The 22,405-nt window shown below is 39.3% G+C and overlaps 1 protein-coding gene across 3 annotated transcripts in view; it reads right to left on the reverse strand.

Moving 5' to 3' along the window:
• Nucleotides 1-22,405, reverse strand: part of TENM1 (teneurin transmembrane protein 1) — a 911,501-nt gene that overhangs the window by 318,614 nt on the left and 570,482 nt on the right. The gene's annotated exons all lie outside the window — the stretch shown is intronic.

Here is a 22,405-nt window from a genome sequence, read left to right on the forward strand (position 1 = left end):
GGTTATTAAATCATGTTGCAGAAGACTATGTAATGGCATGGGAAATATTTATGATGCATCAAATGAAAAACATCAGGCTACTAAACAGTATGAATAGCGTGATCTATATCGTGTGTGTGTCTGTGTGCGTGTGTGTGTGTGTGTGTACATATGTTGCTGTCTGGAGAAAGGGCTGAGAGGATATACCACAACATATTAACAGTATGGGGGGATTATGGAGGAATTTAATTTTCATCTTTATGATTTCTGTATTGTCTATATTTTTTACAATGAACATGTGTGATGTTTGCCATCTGGGGGAAAAAAAATAAAATTTTGTTTTAAAAGAAATGTTTTAAAGGAACAATAGAGTAAAATTGACTTGGTTGATCAGGGATGGTTTTATGAAGGAAGTAGGATTTAAGATAGACTCTGAAGGATGTGTGGGGCAGGTGTCCAGAATGGGTGGGGTGAGGGGGCAGGCTGAACAAAATATGACTTTGTAAAAGCACAGGATGTATTTGAGGCAAAGGAAGTTGCTGGGGTTGATTGAAGTTTAACTATGTATAAAAGTTAGTGGAAATTAAGGCCAGAATAGTAGATAAGGGCCATATTGTAGAGGACATAGAATGCCACACTTAGCTATTTGGATTCAATTTACTGGGCAACTGGGAGACACTGCCATTTTCTGAATAGATGAGTAATAGGATCAGTTTTCTTTAGGAAGATTAATTTGATAGCAATGAGGAGCACTGATGGTTTCTAGGCAAATAAATGATATCATCAGAGCACCCTTTGTAAAAAGATAAATCCGGTAGTAATGTGGAGAAGGATGGATCGGAGGCTAAAGTTCTGGCAAGAATACAAATTGGCATGGCATTGTGATAATGTAGGTGAAAAATGATGAGCGCCTCATTTAGGGTGGTAGCTGTGCGAATGCAAAGAAGGTGATTCTTTAAGGAGAAACTGCATAAACATCATCTCAGGATTTGGCAACAAACTCTGTGTATGAGTGGGTGGGTGTGTGCTTGCACTAATGTGCACGTGTGTAGCTGTGCTGGGGATGGGCATAGGAAAGAGTGACGGAAACCAAAATGATTAAGATTTTGAGCCTGAGTGGAAACAGTATCAGACTTTATATTTTGGGGCTCCAAAATCGCTGCAGATGGTGACTGCAGCCATGAAATTAAAAGACGCTTACTCCTTGGAAGGAAAGTTGTGACCAACCTAGACAGCATATTAAAAAGCAGAGACATTACTTTGCCAACTAAGGTCCATTTAGTCAAGGCTATGGTTTTTCCAGTGGTCATGTACGGATGTGAGAGTTGGACTGTGAAGAAGGCTGAGCACTGAAGAAATGATGCTTTGAACTATGGTGTTGGATGTGAGAGTTGGACTGTGAAGAAATCTGAGTGCCGAAGAATTGATGCTTTTGAACTGTGGTGTTGGAGAAGACTCTTGAGAGTCCCTTGGACTGCATGGAGATCCAACCAGTCCATTCTGAAGGAGATCAGCCCTGGGATTTCTTTGGAAGGAATGATGCTAAAGCTGAAACTCCAGTACTTTGGCCACCTCATGAGAAGAGTTGACTCACTGGAAAAGATTCTGATGCTGGGAGGGATTGGGGGCCGGAGGAAAAGGGGATGACAGAGGATGAGATGGCTGGATGCATCACTAACTCGATGGATGTGAGTTTGAGTGAATTCCAGGAGTTGGTGATGGACAGGGAGGCCTGGTGTGCTGTGATTCATGGGGTTGCAAAGAGTTGGACACGACTGAGTGACTGAACTGAACTGAACTGAAAGCATGGTGGAGTTAGGGATTTCACACTTAGCTTAGTACTAGCTACAAATAGTTGGTACCAGATATGTGTTTATTAAATGCTTACTAGGTGGTCTGGGGAAGGGAGGAGTGATGGGCGGAATATGTGTGCATGCATGCTAAGTCGCTTCAGTCATGTCCGACTCCTTACGACCCTATGGATTGCAGTCCGCCAGGCTCCTCTGTCCATGGGATTCTTAAGGCAAGAATAGTGGAGTGGGTTGCCATGCCTTCCTCTAGGGGATCTTCCTACCCAGGGATCAAACCCACATCTCTTATGTCTCCTGCATTGGCAGGCAGGTTCTTTACTACTAGTGCCAACTGGGAAACCCCAGGAGGAATATAGTGAATTCACATTTGGAGATGCCAGGTTCCAGGGACTGAAGGATTATCTAGAAAGTCATGTCAGACACAAGGGTTTGAAATTCTGGAGAAACATAAAGGCTAGGGAAAGACTGCAGAATCAAGTAGGCACATAAGCAATAGCTGAAGTGAGAATGATTGAGATTACTGAGTGAAGAGAATGTTAGGAGAAAACATTGCCTAGGACAGAAGGTGGGGTAATCCTGTTTTCTCACTGCAATTTTCAACATCAACCAAAAGGGAAAAAAAAGTTTATCTGTTCATAAGCCATCTCATATTTTCCTTTTTGTTCCTAGGTGGACTGATAGGGGCTAATTTATATGTCTAACACAAATATATAGCATATGAATTAGCAACCAAGAACAGGAAAGCTAGCCAGATAGCCTATTTAAAAATCATTCATCCACTTTGAGTTGAGCCAAAGAGATTTCTAACACCTACCTTCTAATTTATCCTTAAAACTTTTAAGCATTTAATGGTTTCTACCCTTTTATTTGGATTAAGGCCAGCACTCTGATGAATTTCTCTTGCAATTATTGGAAACAATGGAAACTCAGATGATACTGGTTCTGAATAAGGTACAGGATGGCATGCTAATAGAGCTCTATTAGAACATCCCTGAGATTTCCTTGCTCAAAGTACAGTTGGTTTAACATACTCTCTCCAATTAAAGGTATTCATCAGCTTTATAGAAAATTCAGTCTATTCAGTCCCCAAATAATTTGAATATGATGGATATTAGAAGTTATATTGAAAATGTGTTTGACTTTCTTGATTCAGATATTTTTTTGAAATTAGATGGGCCATAAAGAACAAAAGGCATAGTAGTTCTCGGTTTGAAGATCAAGGGCTATTTTATATACTTTATTTAAGGTAAGCTAGTTTCTTGAAGGCGGGGGGCGGGGGAGGGGGCTTCCCTTGTGGCTCAGCTGGTAAGGAATCCGCCTGCAATGTAGGAGACCTGGGTTTGATCCCTGGGTTGGGAAGATCCCCTGGAGAAGGGAAAGGCTACCCACTCCAGTATTCTGGCCTGGAGAACTCCATGGACTGTATAGTCTATGGGGTCACAAAGAGTCAGACACAAGGGCACATAATGAGAGAGAAAATATATGTGCTGAGAATCATTTCAAAATAATAAAATAAGGTTTAATTTTTCATCATAAATGGAATGGATTGCTTCCAGACAATCAAGACACATAAAAAGGTATGCATAATTAGTCAAATACCCTTTGGGGGTGGTAAAACTTGATAATTTTTTTTTTTTTAGTTTAGTTGTATCCTTTCTAGGTAACAAGTTGTTTGTAATGTACATTGGCACGAATACCTAATGAAAGTGACTTGCTACAGACTATGGGTACCAAGGCTATGGGTCTTTTCTCTCCTCCAAACTGAACTTCCACATACTGAGATGTGAAAAGAAATCAAAGAGAGCATTTATGTGCAGGGTAGATTGGGGTAACTAAGCAACTCTAGTGTTTGAGTTCTGTTAGAAATATATATATATATATATTTTTTTTTTTTAGAAATAATATTTTTTTAACACTAAGACCAATGTATAAAACTATATTGAACTTCAGGATATACCAACACACCCATGGGAAAGATATGGCAGTACTTCTATTATGGGGATGTATTTATTGATTCATTCAACAGGTATTTTCAAAGCATATGCTGGGTACATGGGGAATGTCGGGAATACAGGAAAAGGTAATAAACAGCCATGAATGCAAAGGTATTGGCTGACAAATATGGATGTTCGATATAAACAACCAACATAGCCTGTTGAACACATTGGTTGCATATCAGCCTTGGATACCCAATGAGGAAGATACATAGTCTTTAGCTTCTAGTGGATCACCATCCAGATCTAGGTTACATATTTATAGCCACACTTTAAGCAAGTCCCCCAAACCCAAGTATAAACATTATGAGCCCACTGGTTAGAAGTAAGGGTACAACTGGTAATGAACAAACAGGGCAGTGTTAAGTTATATTCACATATTGATTTAACAAGTACTTCTTGAATGCCTAGTTTGTGCCAGGCACTGTTTTTCTATTTATAGCAGTGAATAAAAAAACAAAAGCTCTACCCTCCCATAACTCATGTGGGTAAAATAATACCCATCAGTAACAAGTGCTAAAAAGGGGAAAAAAATTAGAGTAGTCAGGGAAAACTTCTGGAGTATGTGATATTTGAACCAAGATTTGAATGACGTGAACCCATATGAATATCTAGTTTAAAAACCTTCAAGGAAGAAGGGAAAAGGAATTACAGAAAGCCCTGAAGTCTTATATGAATTATGTGAAGAACACTAAGGAGTTCAGTGTGACCAGAGCTCAGTCAGGAAAGAGAAGAGTGGTAGGAAAACTCAAAAACAGGATTGGAACTATAATCCTGTTATCTCTGTGCTCTAATCAACTTCACAAACTGATCACCAATAAACTACAAGTTATTGTTGTTTAGTTGCCAAGTCATGTCCAACTCTTCACAACCCTATGGATTGCAGCACACCAGGCTTCCTTGTCCATCACTATCTCCTGGAGTTTGCTCAAACTCACATCCATTGAATTGGTGATTTCATCCAACCATCTCATCGTCTGTCACCCCCTTCTCTTTCCCTCAATCTTTCCCAGCATCAGGGTCTTTTCCGATGAGTTGGCTGTTCTCATCAGGTGGCCAAAGTATTGGAGCTTCAGCTTCAGCACCAGTCCTTTCAATGAGTATTCAGCATCGATTTCTTTTAAGATTGACTTGTTTGATCTCCTTGCAGTCCAAGGGACTCTCAAGAGTCTTCTCCAGCACCACAGTTCAAAAGCATCAATTCTTCAGTGCTTGCCTTCTTTATGGTCCAGCTCTCACAACTGCATGTGACTACTGGAAAGATCATAGCCTTGACTATACAGACCTTTGTCGGCAAAGTGATGTCTTTGCTTTTTAAACACACTATCTAGGTTTGTCATAGCACTCCTTCCAAGAAGCAATTATCATCTAATTTCATGGCTGCAGTCACCATCTGCTGTTCTGCTGTGAGTTTAGAGCCCAAGAAGAGGAAATCTGTCACTGCTTCCACGTTTTCTCCTTCTATTTGCCATGAAGTGATGGGACCATATGCCATGATCTTAGTTTTTTTTTTTAATATTTAGTTTTAAGCCAGCTTTTTCACTCTCCTCCTTCACCCTCATCAAGAGGCTCTTTAGTTCCGCTTCACTTTCTGTCATTAGAGTGGTATAGAAAGTAATAAAACTAAATCGCACAATGCCAGAACATTTACCTACAAATGAGCACTACTGGTTACAGTAGATCTAATACAATGACTCCTGATCTCAATGTCAAAATTCTTTTTCTTAAAGACATATATAAACTATATAAAAATATACCAACTTAATGAGTAGAGTTGGACACTACCCAGATCTCTCAAGAAGTACCATTCCAATATTTGCACTACCCTGAAATTCAATGTCTGGACAGAATGTGTCTGCCTATTCAGATATTCTAGGAGTAATGTCTTTTCAGTTGATTAAGAATGGCAGTTCCTAATGCTCTCCTCACAAATGTTCCTTAGTGCTGAGTCGTATAGATTTTATAATTCTTATCCTTCTTGTTTTATCCAATTGCAAAAAGCTATGCTCTGAAATTATAAATTTATTACAAAGTTAAGGTAACAAATGGAGTATCTCGCTGTCCCCAGTTGTCAAACTCAATCAAGCATCTTGGCTCTCAAGGCAGGCTGACTTCATAAGAAGCACTTTTTGCATATCTCTATAGGCTAAAACCTCCAAGTCTCTCTGCAGTTATTTCCCTGCACTCTGTGTTAGGATGTTGGCCTTTGTTTCTCATAATTAAGACTGATGGTGTCTAGTAATGTTTATAATCGATAATACTTCCCCATTCCAATCCCCTTAAATAGGCAAATATACACTTATAAGGAGAGACTTCAGGGAGAAATGCTTCAGAAGTAGATACAGGAAATGCATGCTGAATGACCTAGGTCTGTACTGTCTAATATGGCAGCCACAACGTGGCAACACGTGTCTACCAAACATTTGAAATGTGATTAGTCAGAGTCAAAGACTTAATATAAAGGAGATCATGTAAATTATCCAATTAATACTTTTTATATTGATTACATGCTGAAATGTTAATATTTTATATATATATTTGATTACATCAAAATTTATTTAAATTAACTCCACCAGTTCCTTATCACATTTTTAATGTGGCAATTATAAAATTTAAAACTCTATATGTGGTTTGGGTTGTATTTCTGTTGGACAGTGTTGATCTTGACTATCTAGAGCATTTCACAAAGCGGTATGGTCTTCCTCTTTCTGAACCGTGTCGCAGAACTTACCATGCTATATTGAAGATACCTACTTATATGAATGCCTCATAATTTTAAGCACTGAAAGGACAGGTACTGTGTCTTCTTTATCTTTTTGTCCTGGTACCTAACTTGGCACCTGGGAGTCAAGTACTCTTGCTTACACACTGCTGATAGGTCTATAAAGTGGTAAATTGCTTTTGGAAAGCACTTTTGCGATTGCTATTGATTGTCTATCAAAATTTATACTGGGAATGTTCCTTGACCAAGGAATTCTACTTCTAAGAATCTGCCCTAAAGAAATAATCACATACAGGCCTACATTTCTTAACTGCATTTTGCTTTATTGTGCTTCACAGATATTATGATTTTTAAGAATGGAAGGTTTGTGGCCACCCTGTGTCCAGAAAGTCTATTAACACCATTTTTCCAACAACATTTGCTCACTTTGTGTCTCTGTGTCACATGTTTGTAATTCTCACAATATTTCAAACTTTTTCATTATTATTATCAATATATTTGTTGTGGTGATCTGTGATCAGTGATCTTTGATATTATTACCTTAACTGCTTTGGAATGCCATGAAGCATGCCCATGCTGCTGCTGCTGCTAAGTCACTTCAGTCATGTCCGACTCTGTGTGACCCCATAGATGGCAGCCCACCAGGCTCCCCCATCCCTGGGATTCTCCAGGCAAGAACACTGGAGTGGGTTGCCATTTCCTTCTCCAATGCATCAAAGTGAAAAGTGAAAGTGAAGTTGCTCAGTCGTGTCCGACTCTTCGCGACCCCATGGACTGTAGCCTACCAGGCTCCTCTGTCCATGGGATTTTCCAGGCAAGAGTACTGGAGTGGGGTGCCATCGCCTTCTCCAGAACCATGCCCGTATAAGATGGAAAACTTAATTGACAAATTCTGTGTGTGTTCTGACTGCTCTACTGGCCATTCCCCCATCTCTCTTTCTTTCCTCCAGCCTTCCCATTCCCTGAGACACAGCAATGTTGAAACAACCAGTTAACCGTACAATGGCCTCTGGGTGTTCAAGTGAAAGGAAGAGTCACACTTTAAATCAAAAGCTAGGAATGATGAAGGTTAGCAAGGAAGGCATGTTGAAAGCTGAGACAGGCCTCTTATGCCAGTTAAACAAGTTGTGAATGCAAGGGAAAAGTTCTTGAAGGAAATCAAAAGTGCTACTCCAGTGTACACACGAATGATAAGAAAGTAGAACTGCCTTATGGCTGATTTGGAGAAAGTTTTTAGTGGTCTGGAGGATCAAGCCAGCAACAACATTCCCTTAAACCAACGCCTCATTCAGAGAAAGGACTCCCCTTTTATTCTGTGATGGCTGAGAGAAGTGAGAAAGCTGCAGAAGGAAAGTCTGAAGCCAGCAGACGTTGGTTTGTGAAGTTTAAGGAAAGAAGTCGTCTCTATCACACGAAAGTGCAAGGTGAAGCAGCAAGTGCTGATGTACAAGTTACAGCAAGTTATCCAGAAGAACTTAGTCAAGATAATTATTGAGCTGCCTACATATTAAACAACAGACTTTTGAAGTAGAAGAAGTGGTTTTCTATTGGAAGAAGGTCAATGCCTGGTTTCAAAGCTTCAAAGGACAGGCTGACTCTCTTGTTAGGGATTAATGCAGCTGATGACTTTCAGTTGAAGCCAGTGCTCATTTACCACTCTGCAAATCCTATGGCACCTAAGAATTATGCTAAATTCACCCAGGCTATGCTCTGTAAATAGAACAACAAAGCCTGGATGACAGCACGTCTGTTTATGACATGTTTTCTTAAATACCTTAAGCCCACTGTTGAGACCTACTGCTCAAAACAAAAATATTCCTTTCAAATTATTACTGCTCATTGACAATGCATGTGGTCACCCAAGAGCTCTGATGGAGATGTACAATGAGATTAATGTTGTTTGCGTGTCTCCTAACACAACATCCATTCTGCAACCCATGGATCAAGGAGTCATTTCAGCTTTCAAGTCTCATTATTTGAGAAATACACTTCATAAAGCTACAGCTGCTATAGATAGAGGTTCCTCTGATGAATCTAGGCAAATTAAATTAAAAACCTTCTGGAAAGGATTCTAGATGCCATTAAGAACATTTGTGGTTCATGGGAGGAAGTCAAAATATCAACATAAACAGGAGTTTGGAAAAAGTTGATTTTAACCCTCTTGGGTGACTTTGAAGGGTTCAGGACTTCAGTGGAGGAAGTAACTGCAGAAATATTAAGGTAGAAATATAAAGAGAACTAGAATTAGAAGTGGAGCCTGAAGATGTGAGTGAATTGCTGCAATTTTAAGATAATACTTTAAAAGAAGAGGAATTGCTTCTTATGGATGAGCAACGAAAGTGATTTCTTGAGATGGAGTCTACTCCTGGGGAAGATGCTATAAAGACTGTTGAAATGACAACAAAGAAATTAGAATATTACATAAACTTAGTTGATAAGCCAGGGAAAGGTTTTGAGAGGATTGACTCCAATTTTGAAAGGAGTTCTACTGTGGGTAAAATGCTATCAAACAGCATTGCATACTGCAGAGAAATCATTTGTGAAAGGAAGAGTCACTCCCTGAAGCAAACTTTATTGTTGACTTATTTTAAGAAATTGCCACAGCCACCCCTAGCCCTAGTTGCCACCACCCTGATCAGTCAGTAGCTGTCAACGTGGAGGCAAGACCATCCATCAGTCAAAAAGTTTATGACTTGCTGAAGACTCAGATGATGGTTCCAGCAATGAAGTATTTCTCAATTAAGGTCTGTACATTGTTTCTTTTAGACATAATGCGATTGTATAATTAATATAAAACATTATGTTATCAACATAACTTTAATATGCACTGAGAAGCCAAAAAATTCATGTGATTTTTTAATTAAAATATTCACTCTGTTGCAGTGGTCTGGAACCAAACTCACAATGTCTTTGAGATGTGCCTATTCCCAACTCCAATCTAATCTAGCCACCCTGTTCACCTGATGGGGGAAGAAAAAAAAAAAAAACTCAAAAATTAGTCTGAAGTTCACAGTCCAGAGGAAAAGCTCACTAAAGACTGAGACCTAAATATAGGCTCACAGAATGCTTCTCCAACCCCACAGCTCACTACCACATCAGTTCAGTTTAGTCGCTCAGTCATGTCCGACTCTTTGCGACCCAGTGGACTGCAGCATGCCAGGCCTCCCTGTCCATCACCAACTCCCGGAGTTTACCCAGACTCATGTCCACTGAGTTGGTGATGCCATCCAACCATCTCATCCTCTGTTGTTCCCTTCTCCTGGCTTCAATCTTTTCCAGCATCAGGGTCTTTTCAAATGAATCAGCTCTTTGCATAAAGTGGCCAAAGTATTGGAGTTTCAGCTTCAACATCAGTCCTTCCAATGAACACACAGGACTGATCTCCTTTAGGATGAACTGGTTGGATCTCCTTGCAGTCCAAGGAACTTGCAAGAGTTCTCCAACACCACAATTCAAAAGCATCAGTTCTTTGGCAATCAGCTTTCTTTATAGTCCAACTCTCACATCCAAACACTGCTACTGGAAAAACCACAGCCTTGACTAGATGGACCTTTGTTGACAAAGTAACATCTCTGCTTTTAAATATGCGGTCTAGGTTGGTCATAACTTTCCTTCCAAGGAGCAAGCATCTTTTAATTTCATGGCTGCAGTCACCATCTGCAGTGATTTTGGAGCCCCCCGAAATAAAGTATGTCACTGTTTCCACTGTTTCCCCATCTATTTGCCATGAAGCAACGGGACCAGATGCCATGATCTTTGTTTTCTGAATGTTGAGCTTTAAGCCAACTTTTTCATGCTCCTCTTTCACTTTCATCAAGAGGCTCTTTAGTTCTTCTTCACTTTCTGCCATAAGGGTGGTGTCATCTGCATATATGAGTTTATTGATGTTTCTCCCAGCAATCTTGATTCCAGCTTGTACTTCATCCAGCCCAGCATTTCTTCTGATGTACTCTGCATATAAGTTCAATAAGCAGGGTGACAATATACAGCCTTGACGTACTCCTTTTCCTATTTGGAACTAGTCTGTTGTTCCATGTCCAGTTCTAACTGTTGCTTCCTGACCTGTACACAGGTTTCTCAGGAGGCAGATCAGGTGGTCTTGGATTCCCATCTCTTTCAGAAATTTCCACAGTTTATTGTGATCCACACAATAGGACTAGGCTTTGGCATATTCAATAAAGCAGAAGTAGATGTTTTTCTGGAACTCTCTTGCTTTTTTGATGATCCAGCAGATGTTGGCAATTTGATCTCTGGTTCCTCTGCCTTTTCTAAAACCAGCTTGAACATCTGGAAGTTCACGGTTCATGTATTGTTGAAGCCTGGCTTGGAGAATTTTGAGCACCGCCTTACTAGTGTGTGAGATGAGTGTAATTGTGCGGTAGTTTGAGCATTCTTTGGCATTGTCCTTCTTTGGGATTGAAATGAAAACTGACCTTTTCCAGTCCTGTGGCCACTGCTGAGTTTTCCAAATTTGCTGGCATATTGAGTGCAGCACTTTCACAGCATCATCTTTTAGGATTTGAAATAGCTCAGCTGGAATTCCATCACCTCCACTAGCTTTGTTTGTAGTGATGCTTCCTAAGGCCCACTTGACTTCACATTCCAGGATGTCTGGCTCTAGGTGAGTGATCACACCATCGTGATTATCTGGGTCAGGAAGATCTTTTTTGTACAGTTCTGTGTATTCTTGCCACCTCTTCTTAATATCTTCTGCTTCTTTTAGGTCCATACCATTTCTATCCTTTATTGAGCCCATCTTTGCATGAAAAGTTCCCTTAGTATCTCTAATTTTCTTGAAGAGATCTCTAGTCTTTCCCATTCTACTGTTTTCCTCTATTTGTTTGCACTGATCACTGAGGAAGGCTGTTTTATCTCTCCTTGCTATTCTTTCGGAGGAGGCAATGGCACCCCACTCCAGTACTCTTGCCTGGAAAATCCCATGGACGGAGGAGCCTGGCTATTCTTTGGAACTCTGCATTTAAACGGGTATATCTTTCCTTTTCTCCTTTGCTTTTCATTCCTCTTCTTTTTACAGCTATTTGTAAGGCCTCCTCAGACAGCCATTCTGCTTTTTTTGCATCTCTTTTTCTTGGGGATGGTCTCGATCCCGGTCTCCTGTACAATGTCACGAACCTCCATCCATAGTTCATCAGGTACTCTGTCTATCAGATCTAGTTCCTTAAATCTATTTCTCACTTCTAATGTATAACTGTAAGGGATTTAATTTAGGTCATACCTAAATAGTCTAGTGGTTTCCCCTACTTTCTTCTATTTAAGTCTGAATTTGGCAGTAAGGAGTTCATGATCTGAGCCACAGTCAGCTCCTGGTCTTGTTTTTGCTGACTTTATAGAGCTTCTCCACCTTTGGCTGCAAAGAATATAATCAATCTGATTTCGGTGTTGACCATCTGGTGATGTCCATGTGTAGAGTCTTCTCTTATGTTGTTGAAAGAGGGTGTTTGCTATGATCAGTGTGTTCTTTTGGCAAAACTCTATTAGCCTTTGCCCTGCTTCATTCTGTACTCCAAGGCCAAATTTGCCTGTTACTCCAGGTGTTTCTTGACTTTCTGATTTTGCATTGGGTATTGTTCTAAAAGGTCTTATAGGTCTTCATGCTGCTGCTGCTGCTAAGTCGCTTCAGTCCTGTCTGACTCTGTGCGACCCCATAGACAGCAGCCTACCAGGCTCCCCCGTCCCTGGGATTCTCCAGGCAAGAACACTGGAGTGGGTTACCATTTCCTTTTCCAATGCATGAAAATGAAAATTGAAAGTGAAGTCGCTCAGTCATGTCCAATTCCTAGCGACTCCATGGACTGCAGCCTACCAGGCTCCTCTGTCTATGGGGTTTTCCAGGCAAGAGTACTGGGGTGGGTTGCCATTGTCTTCTCCATAGGTCTTCATAGAACCGTTCAACTTCAGCTTCGTCAGCGTTACGGATCAGGGCATCAACCACCACATCAGTAAAGGCCTATTTACAACAGTTCTTTTTATCCAATCAAATCAAACCAATTAAATCTCATAAAAAATATAATCTCATCAAATCCATACTTAAGAGTCTATGTCTGATTTCAGTCATGTCTGACTCTTTGTGACCCCATGGACTATAGCCTGCCAGGCTCCTCTGTCCATGGGATTCTCCAGTCAAGAATACTGGAGTGGGTTGCCATGCCCTTCTCTAGGGGATGTTTCTGACCCAGAAATTAAACCCGTGTCTTTTATGTCTCCTGCATTGGCAGGCTGATTCTTTACTAATAGCACCACCTGGGAAGCATGCCTATATGTGTCTATAGGGGCATGTACAAGGCAGTTCAGAGTATTATGGTTAATATAATGACTCTGTTAATATGGTTAAAAAATCTACCAACATATCTATGAAAGACTGATATACTCATAATATGAAGCCCTATGTAAGAATGAAAAAGATTGATACTAAGAAACTATGAGATGAGAGGAGACGTGGCAATTAAACGCACTGTGGTATACTAGATAGGATCCTGGAACAAAAACAACAAATAGTGGAAAACTGAAGAAATCCAAAATAAATGAGTTAATAGCATAATACTAATGCTAATTTTTTAAATTTAACAACGGCACTATGGTTATGCAAGATGTTAATATTGGTGGAAAAAGGTTTACGGAATTCTGTGCTGTATTTGCAACTTTTCTGTAAGTCTCAATTCAAGATAAGATTCCCCCCCCCGCCCCCCAAAAAAAGAGAGAGACAGAAGAAGAACTGACTCAGTGGTGTGTTTTCTAATCATTTACAAGAGCCAACAGTGTACATCCTTTCCCAATTCCTCCTTCGATGACTTCACACCGGTATTGGGTGTATTAACAATGCTGCTGCTGCTGCTGCTAAGTCACTTCAGTCGTGTCCGACTCTGTGCAACCCCATAGACGGCAGCCCACCAGGCTCCCCCGTCCCTGGGATTCTCCAGGCAAGAACACTGGAGTGGGTTGCCATTTCCTTCTCCAGTGCATGAAAGTGAAAAGTGAAAGTGAAGTCGCTCAGTCGTGTCTGACTCTTCGAGACCACATGGACTGCAGCCTACCAGGCTCCTCCGTCCATGGGGTTTTCCAGGCAAGAGTACTGGAGTGGTTGCCATTGCCTTCTCCGGTATTAACACTGCAGGAATCAGCAAATGTTGCAAATCAAGTATTTTTTTTTTTAACCCAGAGAGCTAGTTGTTAAACATTTATCAGCACACCACTAGATGACCTATATGTATTGACATGGATAGAGCTCTAGTATTTATATAAAAAATAATGTAGAACAAGGCACATCCAATGAATGACCCTATGTAAATAAAAGAAAAGGTATCTCTCTATATGTATATATAAATATGTAGAAAGAGAACTGGAAGGATTAATACCAAATTATTGATCTTTAGAGTGGGGAGCCGGAGGAAGTCAACATTTTCATAGTATTGTTAGAATCTTTTACAATGATACTGTATTCTCATACTGTTAAAAAATAGGTGCTCAACAAATCTTTTTTAAGCTGAATGGATAGGTGCATTGTTTTATTCCATCTCTTATTTTTGCTTTCTGTCTAAAGTAGAGCTTTTCACAACGTTTAAAAGCATCAGAACAATTCGGCAATTAAATATGAATAACCCCAAACACATCAAAAGATAAAATAGAACTGTTTTGATTGAAAGGAACTGGGAGTACAAAAGCCTTGTCCAAAAGCTCCACAGATATAGTTTGAAATGTACTGGCCTAAAAAATCAGCCTCAAAATAACTTAATGAGGAAAATTTGGATGCTGGTAAGAATCTTTTTAGGCAATTAAATTTACTTCATAATACCAGGGTCAGAAGATATGAAAACTTTCATGTTTTTCTGTATCTCTTGGTGTTTTGTGTCCACTCTTTTACTCTTACAGGGCTTCCCCAGTGGCTCAGTGGTAAAGAATCCACCTGCAATGCAGAAGACCCAGGTTCAATCTCTGGGTCTGGACAATCCCCTGGAGAAGGGCATGGCAACCACTCCAGTGTTCTTGCCTGGAGAATACTGGACAGAGAAGCCTGGCGGGCCACAGTCCATGGGGTCACAAAGAGACATGACTGAGCAATGAGCACAACACACACTCTTATAGATAATATTCCAATCCACTTAATAACAAGGGAAATAGAGCTTTGGTAATGAATACACAAGTAAACCTTTAAATTGCAAGATTTGCAAGGCAAATAAAAGTCTGCTTTCAAGAAATTCATCTTGTATCTCAAACTGCACACATATTCAGCTAAGCAAGCTATAATTTTTTATTGCAAAAATTTTTTGGTGTTATCTTCAAATTTGGCCAAATAAATTTAGAAAATATGAAATATATCTTATAGATAAAAGTCCTGCCCATTGTAAATGCTGTCATGTTTCAAATCATGCCAAGGCAAAAGCATATGATATTTTTCAATATAATTTGTTTTTCCTTTTTTGTAAAAAAAAAAAAAATTTCCCCACTAGTTCCCTTATATATCTTGCTTCATATTCCTTCAGGCTAAGGACTGCTACTGCTTTTGTACTTTACTTCCAAAGCTTGTCAAAGCTACAGATCTACTTGTATGTTAAACAGTTCCCTTCCTGAAAAATATCCCTGGTACATTACCCAGATGGTGACCCCTGATGACTTCAGGCTTTCAAGTTAACTCCTGTGAGAAGCAATCTCACCAGACTGATACTTCAGTGGACATTGTGTGAAGTGAGAGGCTACTACAAGAGGGAACATCACTGCAAAAACAAATGCTCCTTGAATTAAATGCAGTGACTGCTAACATTACAGAAACCAGGTTATCTTTCCATCATAAAATAAATCCCATTTTCATTATATTAAACATCAAATTGGTATATGAGTGAACTACAGCCCTTTGATAAATTACCTTCAGATCTTGGTTTTTATCCTGGTAATAACCAGATTACATGCAGGATTGAAAACCATTAGTTTTCAGAGAAGCATTTTTCAAGAACTAAATAAAGGAAGTAATACATGTTTATTTATGGTGCCTTACTTTTGCTTCAGCAGTTTCATGCAAATTTTCTCTTTTTTTCCTAGGGTTATACATATACATTTTCTACTAAAAATATTATCTGTGCTTGCACGACATCGTAAACATAAATAAAACATACTTAAATGTTCCTTTTCAAAGCAGTTTGAATGGAGTCAATATGGCTGTGAGATTCCTTTCAAGCATTTTTAAAAGCCTGAAAAGCTGTCATGTTGGGTATGGGTAGAATTTCCTTTGAAAGAAGGACCTCACCAATTAAAAAAAAAATAAGCAAGAACAGCACTTTATAATCTGAACAGTTTTACATAACACATTTTTCTGGCTTGCCATGGTGAAACAGTAAAATTAAATGCCAATTAAAGGAAAGATTGAGACAGTACAACAGAGGGAATAAGGACACCTTTCTTGTTGTGCCACATGTTTGAATCCCTATATTTCCTCTCCTAAGTGAAATGAAATATTCTCTATTGCTGCATACTTTTTTTTTTTTTTTTGCCTTAGCACGGTCCTAGTTTTACCCAATATTGAGGCTAGAAAAGATTCTATCAAGGTAATAAATCATTTTAATATCCCAGTTCTATATTATATTATCTTAAAACTTTCATTTATTATGTATTTTATGTTTTCCATTCCAAGGCTGCAGCAATATTTATAAATAACATGTCTATTTGGGTACCTTATCACAGGTTTAATATATGATCTCCATTTGCAGTTGCATAACGGGCCCATCTGTGTACTCCTTATCAGACAGACACAATTATATAGTGTTTTCATCTCAAGTCACAGCAACAATAAGTGCTCTCAATAACTCAAAACTTATTTACTTTTGTATTATTATTTGCTTTGTGGAGTCAGGTGAAATAGGCAGCATAATGACGGGACTGTCCCCCCCTCAAAAAAAAAAAAAACCCTATCTTAATGAATAATGCAGCAAAAGTATCAATTTAGCCAGGAGCCAGCACTTTTGATTCTTCCTTAAAATTTTCTTTTTCTTTCTCATTTTACTTTGTTTTCTGCTCAATGAATTTTCCCTTTTGCTATGGTTCAAATCACTGTCTATTACTTCATCATTATTGATGATGGAAGTCTCTTAGATTCCTAAACAGTCTCTCATTCTCTTTCCTGGTTGAATGCTTATTGGTAATAATAGGCATGTTCTTTAAAAAAAATCCAAATAAAACTGGTGACTATAGACAGTGAGAAATAGACCTACACAGAAGCTCTCTCCTCCTCTTACCCATTTGCTGTGTATGTATTTAAATTTAAAATATGGGAACGTATTCATTAATTTATGACCTCAACCCCTAAAGCTGGTGCTTTGAAGCTTACTTTTCTGATCTGGCATCATATTGTCACAGCCATAGATATATGGCATGTGTTCTTCAAACTTGAGATTTGCTTGAATCTTGAGATTTCTGCCTTGTACGATTTGATCAGAGGGGGCGGTAGGATGACTTGGTAGAGATTATAGTGTGAAATGAAAGTTGCTCCTCTTTGCAACCCCATGGACTGTAGCTCACCAGTCTCCTCTGTCCATAGAATTCTCCAGGCCAGAATACTGGAGTGAGTAGCTGTTCCCTTCTCCAGGGGATCTTCCCAACCCAGGGATGGAACCCAGGTCTCCTGCATTGCGGGCAGATTCTTTACTGTCTGAGCCACCAGGGAAGCCCTGGTGGAGATTATAATGATCCAGTTTGTTCTGAGTTTCATGAGGTGGCATCATGACAGTGTTCTTCTGGAAGAGTCATCAGTGTTTGGGCTTAACTCACGATCAGAGTCTTTAAGCCTTTCCTTCTTTCATGCAATAATTATCTGTTATCCGACTACTATGTATTAGACTCTGTCCTAGTTGTCGAAGATACAACAGTAACTGCTTGGTTGCAAAAATGCTTACCCTCCTGGAGCTTACACTCTGTCTAAAAGGAGGCAGTTGTCATGTGTCTGGAGTGGAGGTGTCTTGTTTCAAATCACAATTCTGCTACAATTAGTATCAGAGTGACCTTGGGTAAGTTACTCAACTGTTGTGTCTCAGTATCCTCACTATAAAATATGCATAATAATAGCACCTGCCCCATAGGCTTCTTGTGAGGACCTTGTGAGTCAGTACATGTAAAGTATCTAGAAAAATGCTTGGTAAATTCTCCATAAATGCTAACCATTATTACTAGGTCTGGTTAATTGGCCCCTTAGGTTAGCCTCTCCAAAACTACCTTGGAAGAGGAGAAAAGCAGAAAGTCATTTACCCATTGCATCCTTTGCTTGCTTGTCCTAAAAGAGGTTTATGTATTTGCATTTATGGGGGGAGAGCAGTATAGAGGTTTTGAGTAGCACTACTTAAGTAGAGCTTAAGTCTCTGAGAGAACTGCAGCTGCCATCTTCACATGTTGCTGCTGCTGCTAAGTTGCTTCAGTCGTGTCCGACTCTGTGCAACCCCATAGACAGCAGCCCACCAGGCTCCCCCGTCCCTGGGATTCTCCAGGCAAGAACACTGGAGTGGGTTGCCATTTCCTTCTCCAATGCATGAAAGTGAAAAGTGAAAGTGAAGTCGCTCAGTTGTGTCCGACCCTCAGCGACCCCATGGACTGCAGCCTACTAGGCTCCTCCGTCCATGGGATTTTCCAGGCAGAAGTACTGGAGTGGGGTGCCATTGCCTTCTCCGTCTTCACATGCTGTATGGCAGAATTAAACACAAACCGTACCTGACTTCTGAATTCCAAATCCTTGACTTCAGAGCAGACATTCATTTCTCTCCTCACCCCCATCAACATCCCGCAAACCTGCTCATGTCCTTTTCTTCATCATATTTGTTCTCAAGATGCCAAAGGGAGTTTTAAAAGTTAATGAAGTATTTATTTTTTGCTGCACTGGGTCTTTATTGCTGTGCGTGGGCTTTCTCCAGTTGTGGTGTGCGGGCTTCTCATTGTGGCGGCTTCTCTCGTGGTGGAGCACAGGCTGTAGGTGCATGAGCATCAGTAGTTGTGGTGCGCAGGCTTGGCTGCTCCACAGCATGCAGAATCTGCCCAGATCAGGGATCTAATCCAAATCCTCTGCATTGGCAAGTGGACTGCTATCACTGCACCACCAGGGAAGTCCTCTCCATCATATTGGTCATTGCAACTTGGAAGCTGTAGATTTGGGGTTCAAAAGGTTTCCGGAAATCAGAGCATCCTTAAAATTTGTCATTTCTTTACGAAGAAATGTAGAGTGCACTTTCTACAAAGGTTAGTAGAAAGTGGTTAGTAGAAAGTGGTTTCATTTTATGAAACATAACCGATAATTCTCATATGGCTGTATAGTATGCAATGGGTTCCAAGAAAATTTTTGGCTGAGTTACCCAGCACAAGTATGCATTGTTGGGTGATGGATGAAAGTCTAGCAAATTGATCTGTGCAGGTAAGGGAATGTTATGTATGTAACATAATAAAATTATGGTATGTCAGAGCTCAAAAGACCACAGACTAATAGTTTATAAAAGAGGGAGGGAGTAAGCTTACAGTAAAGAAACCCAGAAACATTATGTCAGCCAAGGTTAACATCATCAGTGATAGCATGTACATTAATAGCATATATCCTTGATATGATGTGGTGATGGTAACTCTTTAGTCTTCCCTCCTCCAAACCCTTAGAAAGTGAAGTGAAAGTGTTAACCGCTCAGTCATGACCGACTCTTTGTGACCCCATGGTCTGTAGCCCGCCAGGGTCCTCTGTCCATGGAATTCTCCAGGCAAGAATACTGGAGTGGGTTGCCATTTCCTTTTCCAGGGGATTTTTCCGACCCAGGGATCGAACCTGGGTCTCCTACATTGCAGGCAGATTCTTTACCATCTGAGCCACCAGGGAAGCCCATTTTCCCAAGTCTAAACATAAGAACAACACTGGAGAAATTAAAATTGAGGGACATTCTGTAAAAAACGTGACCAGTGCTACTCACAACTGTCAAGGTCATCTAAGAAACTGTCACAGACTATAGGAGACAAGGGAGACATGGCATATAATGTAATATCCTATCCTGGAACAGAAAAATGACATTGGGGAAAAATTGGTAAAATCTGAATCAAGTGTCAAGTTCAGTTAACAGTAATATTCAATGTTGGTTTTTTAGCTGTGAGAAGTGTACCATGGTGACATAAGATGTCAATAATAAGAGAAACCAGAGGAGAAGTGTATGGGAATTTTCTGTACTATCTTTGCAACTGTTCTGTAAATCTCCACTTGTTCTAAACTGAAAAGCTTATTTTGAAAAAGAAAAAAAAAAAACCAAAAACAAGCAAAAACATATATGCAAGACCAGAGACCAGCCATTTGGTTCAATCTCATTTTACAGAAGAGGAAACTGAAAGCTAGAGAGGATGTGCTTTGCTCTAGGACACACAGAAAACCAGCTTCTCTCTTATTCAGGACCAAGGGAGGAAATGATCCATTTCTGCTAGTCATTGACATTTTGTAGTGAAGTCATTTGGCTGGAATATTGTGCTAATGAGGCCAATGTTATAGGTTAAAGTTTTATGCCAACCAGTTGCTTCTGCATAGAGGAAAACTCTGCTCTTTGCCCACAGAGTGATTACTCCAACTAATTTCATCCATCCATCTCAGGTAAGTGCCTAGGGGAGAACTGAAAGCTCACTAACAATCTTCCATCCATTCAAAATACATGAACATGCATAGAATCTTTTTATATGGACACTTTGATTATTTTATTGGATTACTGGGTTACATACAGGTGAAGTAAACACCATATATTTTCTATTGGTTTTACAATCTCTTTTCTTTTTTATCTGAACATTCATAGTATTTTTGTTAAAACTAATCACTTTGCTGTCCAAGGCCTTGTTTTCTATTTTTGAAAGAGTCAAGTTTTGTTTTAAAGAAAAGGTAAGCAGTGGGAAGTTTACTCAAATTCACATAATTATTGAAAATGTGTCTAAACTTCTTCTTTTTTTTTTTTTTTACTATTACCTGAAATGTCTTGCCAGGATATTAGGAAATGTGGGAAAAGAATATGGCAGTCTCTCAGTTTTCATTTTTTCCCGATGACTTAAAATTATAATTTTGATTCCTTTTTAGTCAATGTTAAAATATGCAGTTTATATCAAAATATTTATGATATAAAACTTCGTATTAAACAATAAATATAAGTTGGCCCTCTAGTAGAAACATGGGCAAAAGATATCAACAGGCAATTTGTAAAAGAAGAAATGCAAGTTAGCAGTGACTTTTTAAAATGCTCAACAATAGTGGTAATTATAAAATGCAAGCTAAAACTCTGAAATATCATTTTGCCTATAAAAATGGCTTTAAAAAAAATAAATGATGATATCAAAAGTTTTCAAGGGTTCAGAGAAATGAGCACTCTCCTGTCCTGCTCGTAGGAGTATAAATTGTTGTAAAACGTTTGAGCAAATTGGCAAACTGTACCCAAAGTGTTGGAGATGGTTTTGAACATTTTGATCCAGTAATTCCATTTTTAGAAGTTTATACTCAGAAAATGATCTGAATAAATTTTAAAACAATTACATTCAACATGATGCTGTATGTAACAGCAAGATAAGGAAAAGTACTTGAATATCCAGCAAATAGGGATTGATTATATTAGTGACTGTATACAATAGAGGATGATGCTGCCATTAAAAATAATGTTGTAGGACTTCCCTGGTGGCCCAGTGGTTAAGAGCCCGGCTTCCAATGCAAGGAACACTGGTTCAGTTCCTGGTCTGGAAAGATCTCACATGTCAAGGAGCAACTAAGCCTGTGCGTCAAAACTACTGAAGCCTGTGGCCCTAGAGCCTGTGCTGCGCAACAAGACACGCCACTGCAATGGGAAGCCTGCAAACCAACTGGAGAGCAACCCCCACGTGCCTCAACTAGAGGAAGCCCGCCTACAGCAACAAAGACCCACTACAGCACCCCCTCCCCAAAATTAACAAGAAAAACAATGCTGTAGGAAAATGTTACAAAATACAAAATGGTGTTCACAAAGCAGGGTATACAACAGTATTCATTATACGAGTTCATTTTTAGAGGCCAGTTACTGTTAATAAATGAGGGCACCACAGGCTATTTTTGAAATGTCAGACAGATCTGAAGAGTGATGGCCCTTCCTCTAACTAGCTGTGTGGTTCACAGCAAGCTGCTTAACCTCTCTGGATGTCAATTTTCACATATAAACTAGAAATAATAATATCTAATTTGAAAGATACTATGAGTATGCATAAAGCAAACTACACAAGTTACAATTCAGATCTGTTACTATAAATTAAGTGCCTTTTAAAAAAAAGTATTACAAAAAAAATAAAATGAAAAAAGTATTACAATAGACTCACAGATTCTTTTTTGTTGATGTTGTTCAATGCATAATCCATTACCATCATTAGATGCTCAAATTTAGGCAGCGGGAGCTCCTCCAAATTGGTTTCTGTGTCATTTTGACATGTCTCAACTCTTCCTTGCTTTCTATTTTCTAGCAAAAGATATTCCAGGCTTACTTTGCACAGACTTTTTCTGACAGACCTAGAATCAGCCATTTCTCCAAGGAGCTCTCAGTAGGAAATGTATTTAGAAAACAAAGTCTACGTATAAGATATACTCATGACTACTGAGGTGTCATTAAGTCTTTTCAGGGAACACATGGAACAAAACTTGTGTATTTTCAAGGGCTTCTCAGTGGTGCATATTTTTAAGAGTTTGTATTACTATCCCTAATTCTAAACCAGTACCACAGAGTTCTTCCTCTCCCTCATCCCGTATTTTTATCTCCTTTTTCTGAGTGAACTATGTTCTCAATAATATCAATATATTTACTCATTTGCTTACTGCACAAGAGTCATAAATAAGTATTAGAATTATGATACCAATATCTCTGCCAGAACTAATCCTACCAAGTTCAAAGTTTGTGTCT

Source organism: Bos javanicus, chromosome X (genome assembly GCF_032452875.1).
Source record: "Bos javanicus breed banteng chromosome X, ARS-OSU_banteng_1.0, whole genome shotgun sequence".
In the NCBI taxonomy this organism is placed as follows: Eukaryota; Metazoa; Chordata; class Mammalia; order Artiodactyla; family Bovidae; genus Bos; species Bos javanicus.